This window comes from Macaca fascicularis, chromosome 15 (genome assembly GCF_037993035.2).
Source record: "Macaca fascicularis isolate 582-1 chromosome 15, T2T-MFA8v1.1".
NCBI classification, from domain to species: domain Eukaryota; kingdom Metazoa; phylum Chordata; class Mammalia; order Primates; family Cercopithecidae; genus Macaca; species Macaca fascicularis.
This window is the reverse complement of record NC_088389.1, coordinates 91,691,728-91,702,884: the sequence shown is the minus strand read 5'-3', so window position 1 is coordinate 91,702,884 and position 11,157 is coordinate 91,691,728.

The following is an 11,157-nucleotide window of genomic DNA, read 5'->3' as shown; positions in this document are numbered from 1 at the left end:
ATGAGTTCAAGGCTGTAGTGAGTCATGATTGCACCACTGTACTCCAGCCCAAGTGACAGAGCAAGAACCTGTCTCAAAGAGAGAGAGAGAGAGAGAGAGAGAGAGAGAGAGAAAGAGAGAGAAAGTCTTAACTGAGATAGCACTGGATGATCTTGGTTAGGAAACCCATCTGAGTTGGCAGCCTGAAAGAATTCCAAGTGGCAATTGTCATAAATATTGAGCTTTATAATGCCAGGTGAATAACTGGAATTGAGAGTGGAGACAGTCAGTCTGAAGATAGATTTCAAGGAAGGTGGAATCACTTCTTTGTTTTGAGGTCTAGTCAGATTCCTAGAGTCTTAGATTGGGAATGAATCTTAGAGGTTATATAGTTCATTTTGTTCAACTTTTCACACAGGGTGGAAGGCCTCTCTCTTAAATTCAGAGAGTTAGTCCATCTGGCCTCTGATTATGTCAGTTGGTTTAATTCAGGCTCTACACAGGCCTGGGAAGACAAATGTTATTTTCTATATTAAATTTCACATTTCTCCCCACAAATCTTCTTCCAAATATTTCAAGACAGTTGTTGCTCTTGGGATTCCTCCTTCTCATTCACTTCTGGGGCCATCCATAGATAATGAAGATATTTTTGCCAGCAGCATTCCAATTTGGATTCAAAAATACTAATGAAATTTGCTTTTGGTTTCCTGGTTGTCTGTTGATGAGTCATGCTTACAAACTGCCTCACTTCATATCTTTTTCAGTGCATTGTAGTCCACTGAGTGTTTAAGGCAAGGACATTTTCGACAATACGGAAAGACTTACCTCACACAGGTGCTGCTTGTGTCAAAAGAGTGAGCCCTGCTAGTTGGAAGCCAACACAGACTTTTGGTGGAAAGAAGAAGAAGTAGCATCTAGATACCTGTACCCAATAGGTGATCAACCTATTAAGTGAAATGAGTGAATTACTTGTGATCAAGTCATAGCTGTTTTATGTCGAAAGGGTTTGTTTGTACCGTTTTCCCAAACTAGAAAGAAAGTAGCCTGGAAGTTTGTAACTATATTTCCCTCCCCTCACTTCAGAACAACAGCAAATGTACTGTCTACAAGAAAAGTGCCATTTTGCAGTTAGTTTTAAAGTGTCACAGACCAGCTGGAATTGGAAGTTCTTGGAACTTTAGAGGTGTTGGACTGTGTCAGACTGATAAATTATGTAAAACCTGTTTCCCTGAGTATTATTAATCATCCTCAAGCAAATGAAGACATGCTAATTAATTTGTGGTGGTTTTCACCTGCAAATGCCAAAGGAACTAAACCAAATTAAATCTTCTATTCTCTTCAAGACCAGCACCCTGTTAAATACCCTATGACTTACCTAATTCAATTTGAAAGATGTGATTCTTTGGAAACGTATTTTGCCTGTGGTTTCAAAATCTTAAAGGCGCTTTATTGAATGTGTACCCCAAAGTTTTGTACTTAGGGACTTGGAAAATGAATGGAGGAAATTCATTGCTATGATTTATAGAGGACCCAGCATATACAAGATTCTGTATTAGATAGTTTACCCGTATTAGATGCTCTCTCATGGGTAGGTATTACCAAAGCTATAGGAAGTAGGAATTATCATTCTAGTTGTATTAAGAAGGAAACAGTCTCAGAGATTTTATATAAATTTCCCAGGCCACACAGTTTATTAGTATGGAGCTAAAATGCAAATCCAGGGCTGTCCAACTCCACAGTTCATGCTCTTTCCACTTGTACCATGCTCCTCCCAAGGAGACAATCTATTGTGTGTGTGAAATGGAGACAATCTATTGTGTGTGTGAAATCTCACCAGCTAGACACCAAAGGACCATGCATTATAGACTTTGCATGGTATTTTAAGAATTTGGATTTCTCATTTAATTTCCTCCATTGGAGAAAAGTCTCAAAGAAAAAAATTTTAGAGTCTTCTAATGATTTTCACAAGAACAGCATTATGCGCAATACTACCCCATTCTCACCCTCCACTACATGTGTACTTGGCTATTTCTGAGCCAGGTCATTTCTCTTCGGTAACAATTAAAATATTATTGCTCAGATGAGAGATGCCTTTCCACTCATGAGCCATGTTTCATGTGCCTCTGAAAGCAAGTGGTCTCTGAACATCCAAGAAGGACTCTGTACCCAATAGGTGATCAACCCATTAAGTGAAATGAGTGGGAGAGACTGAGAGAAAGTAGTAGACTCCGATTGGCCACAGATGGTTTGCAAAAGATGGAACTGGGCATCTTATATCCCTGTCTAGATCAATGTTCCAGAGTCTCTTCCGTATCACTGTGACTGTAAAAATTAAATTGAAGGCTCACTTGTGGAAAGTTCGTTGTCATTACTAGCATTTTTCTTGGCAATTACTTTGCATACCCACAGAGGTAAGAGTGCTGGCGAATGCTCCACAAGACTGTTTAGATGTCAGAGTGGAGTCCTCTAATGTATTTCCTGACAGCAAGCCCCATCCAGGATGAATGTGCTTGGCCAACATCCAGAGCTGGGCACACTCCAGGGAAGAACCTAGGAAGTAGGATTCTGGCCAAGGTGTCTCGGGTCTTTTTGTGGGGGTTTGGAGCTTCCTTTTCTTCATGCATGTTTGGCTAGTTACCAGCCCTCTTTCAAGGACTCAAAGGCACTGAACTGTTAGAGGAGGAAGCCCTATGGAACACTTTGCTGAAGACAAAGATTATGTAAACTGATGTGCATTCGGCCTCTTTTAGGAAAAGGTATAATTATCTTCACCTTCACTTCTTTTGTTTATTTCATTCTCTCCCAGTTATGGAAATACCTGTGGTCTCAATAAAGATTTCAGACTCGGGCATCTCCCTTCTTCACCATTTCAAGTAACAGACATCCCTGTTTTGTCAAAGAGCTAGTGAGATGTACAAGAGCATGTACTTCTGAATCTTGTGTGTGTCACTAACTGTCACGTAGGGCAAGTCACGTTCTCTCCAAGCCACATTTTCCTTTCTCACCTGTCAAATGGGATGATCATGCCTGCCTCACAAGGCTGTCCTGAATGAAAATTCAATGTGAATGGAATTAGCACAGAGTCTGACTTATGGAAGATGCTCAAAAATGTTTGATTGCTAAAATGAAGACCATTGCTTTTTACTTTTGAAAGTCCCCAGAGTCCTCCCTTATCACACACAACATGCTGCACATACACACACAATATTTCTGTTTTTTTTTTTCCAGGCAAACATTTCCATATTATGTGTTACTGCTTGCAAGCTGCAGTCAGCATTAAGTTAAATTTTTCTCACATTTCTTCTCCTGCCCTGTCCTCCTCCATAGCATAGAACAAGAGAAATATGAATTAGAATTGCATTGTGTATTGCTAATTCTTCCCTGACTGCTAGTAGAACCACCTTTCACATGCGCACACACAGACGCATACCCTTTCCATTTTGTTACCCCATGTCTTCCTTTTCAGATGTCCTCATTGTACATGTTTTTCATTGTTAGACATGCTTCTTCTGGAATCAGACATAGTAAAAGTGTCCACTTGGATACAGCACAGTTATGTGCGTGTTGGGTGGCATTGGCAAACCCTTATGCAAAATGAGAAAAATGCTCCTACCTTTATAGGCAGGTCAAACGAGAAAGTGGGAGAGCTGTTGGGGGAGTAGCTGCTTTCCTCAGGAAGAAAGAAGGGAGAATAGGTGGCAATGGGTGAGTTTTTATTTTCCTTGAAACTGAGTTTTGGGTGTCAACTGTCTCAGAAAGAAAATCAAAGCAAATCCCTCTGTTCCACTGCCCTTCATAGGGAAAATACAGTAAATTGGTCCTCTCTTTGCTAGGCTCTTCCAAAGGTTTATATCCTTGCTGAAATAATCTCTTCAGGAATCACTTCTAAATTTCACGACCTTGTTCACTGTTTTTTTTACTAGCCATTCTTACATCAGTTTTACCATCTCCTAGCTGTAAGGCATCTGGTAAAGCCAGCTAAATTTCTATGGGTTAGCATGGTGCTTACCCAACAACATGGGCATGGTAGACAGCCTCCAGGATGGTCCCAAAGACCCTTGCCTCATGATATGCACATACTTGAGTAGTTCTCTTCCACAATGTGCTGTGGTTTGTGTAACCAACAGAATATGGGAGAAGTGATGGTATGTCATTTTTAAGATTATAAAAAGATACTGCAGTTTCTATTTTGATCACATCTTTCTTGCATCACTTGCTCTAAGGGAAGCCTGCTGCCGTGTGTTGAGGATCCTCCAGAAGCTCTGTGGAGAAGCCCATGTGGTGAGAAACTGAGGCCTTCAGGCAACAGCCATGTGAATAAACCTTCATGGAAGTGGGTCTTCCAGCCCAATCAGGTCTTCAGGTGACTGCAGCCCCAGCTGACAGTTTTCACAGCAAACTAATGAGAGACCCTGAGCCAGAGCCACCTGCGTAAGTCAATTCCAGATTCCTGACTCTCAGAAACAGGAAAATAAATGTTTATTGTTTGAAATCCTGTCAAAAACTGAGAAGGATCTGAGATTTTACCCTCTTTGCACACCAACAAATTTTTATTTTCTATTCAAAACAGTTTTATGAATATCAGTAGAAGTCATGACTCCTAAGTCAGAGAAAAAGACTTGTATTACTTACAGCACAGCAGTTAGCATGAGCTCATGTTTACATTGGTTTCTCTTGCCCCCTAAACCCTAAACCCTGAAAGGGTGATGTGGGGGGTGGGCACAGGTGGATGCTGTACACACAGTTGGTTTGCCTCCCAACTAAAGACCTTCATCATAGGAAATCCCAATCTTCTATAAAAGTACTTCAAGAAAACCTGCTCAAACATTGTCCTGGCAGTAGACATTAACTTTATTATACTGGATGGCAAACAAATCTGGCCTCTGTCCCAAAGGAATACACGCAGTCTATCTTCCAACATTGTTTGCTGTGTAAATATTCTGGAAAAGAGTCTGGACCAAAAGCTGTCAGTGTCTCTGCTCACAACACACACAAGGCATCCAATGGAGACTTGTCTGCTGGCAGCCACTGAGTTTTGGAATAATTTTCTGTGCAGCAATAGATAAGTAATCCGATGGGAGGTCTGTGTCTAGGCCTCACCTGTCAAAGTCACTGTACTGAGGGCATGTGTAGTAGAGTTGTATCTATTGACAGAGAGTGAGCGCAAGGGTTTTAGACTTAAGGAGTAAGTGAAGGGACAAGTAGGTCCTCTGGTTTTAGAGGGCGATAAAGAAGGAGAAAAGGAAAAAGCGACAGAGGGAAGGAGCCAAAAGGTGGAATTTACTAGAATTGACAAGTGTAGCTTTCTCTTGTAGCAAAGATTTTTACCTAGAGAATAGATTTGTAAAATGAAAGAATTCACTACTTAGTATCTTGCTGTGTTTAAAAACCTCTTCTCATCTTCACTAGCAAGTTGTCCTATGACACTGGGGGGGTGTTGCTAGTGGATATTTTTCACACTTTTTGGTCCCTAGTGAAGGAAAATGAGGTGCAGTTAATTTTGAGCCAATCCATAGAGAACCCAACTTAGAGAATTCTATTTAAAAGACACATCAAAGAAAGCACTTAAAAGATGATTTTTGTTTACTTTCTTTATTCTGTGAAAAAGAGGAATCAAAGACATCTGGGTTTTCTGCTGTCAGGCAAATATCTTCTATTCTCCTCTTGAAATCAATTGAGGGGGTAAATAATTAAGAATGATTTTAATTTGAAATGATACTTGGTCTTATGTTTCATTTGATTTTAGAAATATTTGAACAGCCTTCCCTTAATGAAGTCATTTTTAGACACCCAGAATGAGTATAACTGACAGTTAAAAAGTAAAACCAAAAGTGTGAATGAGCTTCCATCAGCGCATAAGAAAAAGAGGACCTAAGATGCTTGATAGATGACATTACTTCAGGCTTCACTCATCTGGCATCTGTTGATAGGACAGGGCTCAGGGATACTTTATTGGTTTTCCAGTATGTAATGCCAGAGCTGGTTATTGACATTTGCAGGAGCGTCTCTCAATAACAGCACCCAGGGCAAGTTATAGCCTTGATTATAGCTCGGGGGATTTAAAAGCAGGTTAAATGTGAGCTCTCTAATTTCTCTCCTAGTTTCTTCATCTCTTAAATGGGAATACTTATCTCAATGTTATTGTGAGGTTTAAATGTGCTAAAGTAGATAAAGAGTGTAGCACTGTGCTTGGCTTATAATAAATGCTCAATAAATGAAAGTTTTTAAATTATTTTTATTATTTTGAGACAGGGTCTTGCTGTATCACCCAGACTGCAGTGCAGTGGCACGACCATAGTTCACTGCACAAGGCTTGTATTGTTAATCCTCAAAGATACTAGGCATGCCCTTCCTTGGGCTACATTATGTCATTTCAAATGCAGTAGAGTTCCATTAGATGACATTTGGCTCTATCATGTTCTATTTGATTGCATTACAGGCCAATTCATAGTTCTTATTTATACAATGTTAGCTATGTGCCTCTCTTTCCTGATGTATGGAAAAGTCTCTCAATAAATGCTGGCTCTTGGTCTTGTCACTTGATATAGCAAAATAATAAATACCACCCAATGACCAAACTTAGCAAAGCCTGGTTATTTTCAAAGCATATTGATTTCAACTTTTTCTTAAGCAGAAAGGCTGTTTATGGAAAATTTCCCTAGAGGTTGAATTCCTAACAGTTTCAAACTATTTTGTGTTTAAAAACCACGAACCTGGTCCAAAAGGAGGCCAGGACTATGAGTTGTCCTGCAGGTGTGAGTAGAGGTGTTGTGCTCACACTTTTTGCCCTTCTGGAAGGATCTTTTTATGGGGCCCCTGGTGATGTAGTCAGCAGGCATTATCACATGTAGCATTCCCAGGGGTTGTCACAGACTGGAGAAAATCACCTTGCAGTTCAGACAATGATAAGGTCTTTCCTATCCAAGGGGCCTCACGGTATGCTTGAGAAGGGACTGAGGTTATGGCAGATGCTGCCAGAGCCCAGCCACATCTCCTGGGCACCCATTACTCCTGTGCCTGCCAATCCTATGGCTTCTATCTGCAAGGACTTTGACTCTTTGCTTAGAGTTTTCTCTGACTGTGGAAGATCTCTTAGCCCAAGGGCAGGGCAGGTTGGAAGTAAGGCTAAGCACAGAGGAAGTACAGCCCTTGGGACCGAGGGACTTGACAGGTAAACACCAAGCCCCCTTGCTCTCCATGTGGGAAAAATTCAAGATGTGTTCTACACTGCCTTCCTGTCTTCCCCCATGTGATTGAGCCTCCATTTGCCCATAGTGGTATCATGCTTCATAATATTCTCTAGACTGGCTTCTTTCCCTTTCCTCTCTTAGTTCTCTACTTCCTTAATGATGCTCCTTGGGATATCTCCCAAGCAAACTACTCCAACTCATATCCTTGTTTCAGAGTTTGCTTTGGAGGAAGCCAATCTACAGCAAAGGATATGCTCCCATTGCTTCCCTTCTCCCATCAGCTCTGCAGGTTCCTCAGATTCCCTCATCCGTGTACCTGTCTCCTGTTCTTCATAGGAACGAGGGAAAGAAAGAGGGACTTGACATTCTGACCAACACTATATGGGTGATTTTAAATCCTTCATCTCATTTCAATACTACGATGTAGTATTTCCATTTTACAAATGGGAAAACTGAGGCCAGAGGACTAAATATCTTGATTGAGGTAATGCAGCGTCTAGATGGAAGACATAGGTCTTGATCCCAGGTTTTCTGACTTTGTTCTAAAATAGTCTCATTCCAGTTTATCTCTGAAGGTGTGAACAGATCAGAGGAGGAATAAAGTTTATCTCCTTATTGTGTTATAAATTTTTAAAAGGCACATCAATCACATCATGTTACTCTGAAGGTTTCATGTAACAAGTAGAATAAGATTCTAGCTCTATCCTATGGCCTGCCCTGCCCTACATGAGCTGTCTCCTGCTTAAATCTTTGATCTCACCTTCTGGCCCTTCCCCCTCTCTCACTCTGTTCTGTGCATACACCAAGCTAATCCCACTTCATGGTTAGCCTTTGTCCTTGCTGTTTTCCTGCATGGAATGCTCTTCTTCAGATCCTTTGCAGGCTACCTCCTTGTCATCATTCCAGTCTCAGCCCAAATGTGACTTCTTCAAAGGAAGTCCCTGACCATTCTAACTAAACTACCTGTCCTTGCTCCTCTCTCCCTGCCTGGTCCCAGGCATTTCCCATCCAGGTGTTCTTTTTTTTTTTTTTAATTAAAAAAATTTTTAAAAAATATATATTCAATGAGCTTATTTGTTTCTGGTTTGTTCTCTCACCCCAGCCTCATATAAGCTGATTGAAGGCAGGGACCTTGCTTGTTTCATTCATTACTGTTTTCCCAGGGCCTAGAATAGTGCCTGGTGCACAGTTTTTGTCAAATGTATACCTGCATAAATGAAACTGAGGCAGTAGAGAAAAAAAAAATGTAGGCATCTATCTGATAGGGCCTTAAAACATATTTGGTGTATAACTAAGATTTATTTACCCAACTCTTTGTAACCAGCAGAATTAATATAACTTGAAAGCAAATGCATCTTGCTGACATTTTGGAACCTATGTGCACGCATTAATACCGATCAAATTAAGTGTGTGTTTCACAGCCTGCCATTTGGATGAGAGATGCTGGAAAGGGAGAAGGTGGACAGCTTCTTAGCCTCTTTTTTTCTGGCATATTTAATGACATTCCAGTAAATCGGGCTCTCGGTTTGATTAAAGATTGTTTGGGGTATGGAGAAAGAGTATGGAGACAGTCTTAACAATCATTTACATTTTGGACTTTACTCAAAAAACAAAAATGTCATTGTTAAAAGGCTTACAGCTTAAGTCCTCAGAAATTTAATTTTGGCTTTTTTATCTCTTTTATTTTGATATTTGTATTTTTGCCCAACGATTTTTTTTTTTAGGGGAAGTGAGAGAGAAAGGGACACGCCTGTGCTCCCATATTTGTTTTAGTAACATTCCCTGATTTTCCTGATTACAAAAGTTACTTAGATTCCTTAGAACATTTGGAAAGTAAAACAAAGTAAAGAAGATAATAAAAATTATTGTAAGTCTATTTCTTAACAACTGCTAATATATTTATGCATTGCATTCCAGTTGTTTTTCTATGATTATGAATATCTATATGTATAGTTCTTCAATTCTAAGATAATATCTGTTATAAAATGGGATATTTGTTTATTTATTACTTTTCCTTCCCTTTCCTTCCCTTCCCTCGTTCCTTCCTTCCTTCCCTCCCTCCCTCCCTCCTTTCTCTTTCTCTCTCTGCCTCTCTCTTTCCCTCCCTCCCTCTCTCTCTTTCTTTCACAGGGTCTCACTTTCACCCAGGCTGGAGTGGAATAGTGCAATCCTGGCTCACTGCTGTCTCAACTTCCTGAGATCAAGTAATCCCCCTGCCTCAGCCCCCCAAGTAGCTGGGACTACAGGCGTGCACCACCATGACCAGCTAATTTTTATATTTTTTATGGAGACAGGGTTTTGCCGTGTTGCCCAGGCTGGTCTGGAACTCCTGGACTCAAGCAATCTGCCTCGGCCTCCCAAAGTTCTGGGATTACATGTGTGAGCCACTGTGCCTAGCCTATGTATTACATTTCAAGAAAAACAAAGTTAAAAGTATATTTCTTTTTTCCTAAAAAAATGGCAATTGGGTACCATTTTCTCTGCACAAAACTTGAGAATGAGTTTCCTTCCCATTATGAGTTTAAAGTTTCTTCTAAATCACTTTGGGCCAGTCTTAATTCTGCATATCATCTCTGTTTTGTGTTGCTCCTGTAATGTGTGCTTCAAATTTTGATTTCTTTGACATCTATAGCCTAACGTCAAAATATAGTAAACAATGCAGTTGACCCTTGAACAACACAAGTTTGAACTGCATGGGTCAACTTATATGTGGATTTTTTTTTCAGTAAAAATTACACCAAGAGTGCCTGCCTCTCCTGCCTCCCCTCCCAGCTCCTTTACCTCTTCTAGCTCTTCCACCCCGAGACAGTAACCCCCACATTGTTCAAGGGTCAACTGTAATGGGATTTTATCCACATTCCCTATTTTGTTAAACTCATAATTTTTTCTTCTATTGAATTACACATCACAAGTCTCTCTTGAAATTTAGCCAGAAGCTTTTACTCATGGATTTTTCAGTGCCCAAATAACAGTCCTTCATAATGCATGAATCAGTCACACCAAACTCTCCAAGCTTTTAAGATTTCATGATATATTTGGAGGGACTGGGCACCGTTCCCATATGCATTGCAAGAAATGACAAGTATGTCACAACTTAATCTATTTGGCAGCTTGCAAGTTCTTTTTGATATAAATTATTAAATGCATCCTAATTTTAAAAAAATCAAGAGGTAAAAAATACATCATAGAATCAAAGATATATGGTATATGTGTAACAATGTGAATGTCTTTTTATTTCAGCATTTTTTTTTCAACTCTGTTGCACACTAGGGTTGCATGGATTTTAAAGATAAATCTATAACAAAGCCACACCCTCAGACCTTCTAGAGGGGCCTAGGAACTAATATATATATAAAAAATAAGACCAAAAAAACTTCTCAAATTCCAATAAGCAGGCTGATTTGAGGACCACCATTTTAATAATTGGTGTACTAGATTACTCTTGCAGTGGGAACTGACTTTGGGAAATACCTAGTTCAGCAGCCTAGGATAGAAGGCAGGATTTAGAGAGAACTGTTGTCCAGGAATCTCAGTGACAAAAGAGAATGTCTAGTGGCTTTGGATAGGAAAATGAGAGGATTTATTTTATTGCTTGAAAGGAGGAGAGGTAGAGAAGAGAGGATGAGGAAAGATGTGCTCATGAAATATGAAACTGAGTGACTTAATGTGCAAATGAGCCATTGGAAGTTTTCCTGTGGTGAGGTAGCTAACATAATTTTTGAAAATGATAATGTTCAATTTGTAATGATTTGCATATTGTTATATGAACTTTTCCTGCAACTTTCTTCCAAATGCTTGATTCTATTTTACTCTTGACTGCTTTATGTAATTATTTTCTTGGTAGAAATTGAATAGTGGGGTTTGGGCTAAGAAATAAAAACCTAAAGAAATTGAGGAAGGAGCTGAGCTAACACTCTAAAATTTGGACTGATGCAGGACCAAAAAGAGGATTGTGGAGCTGAGATGACCATGAATATATCATCCCTCA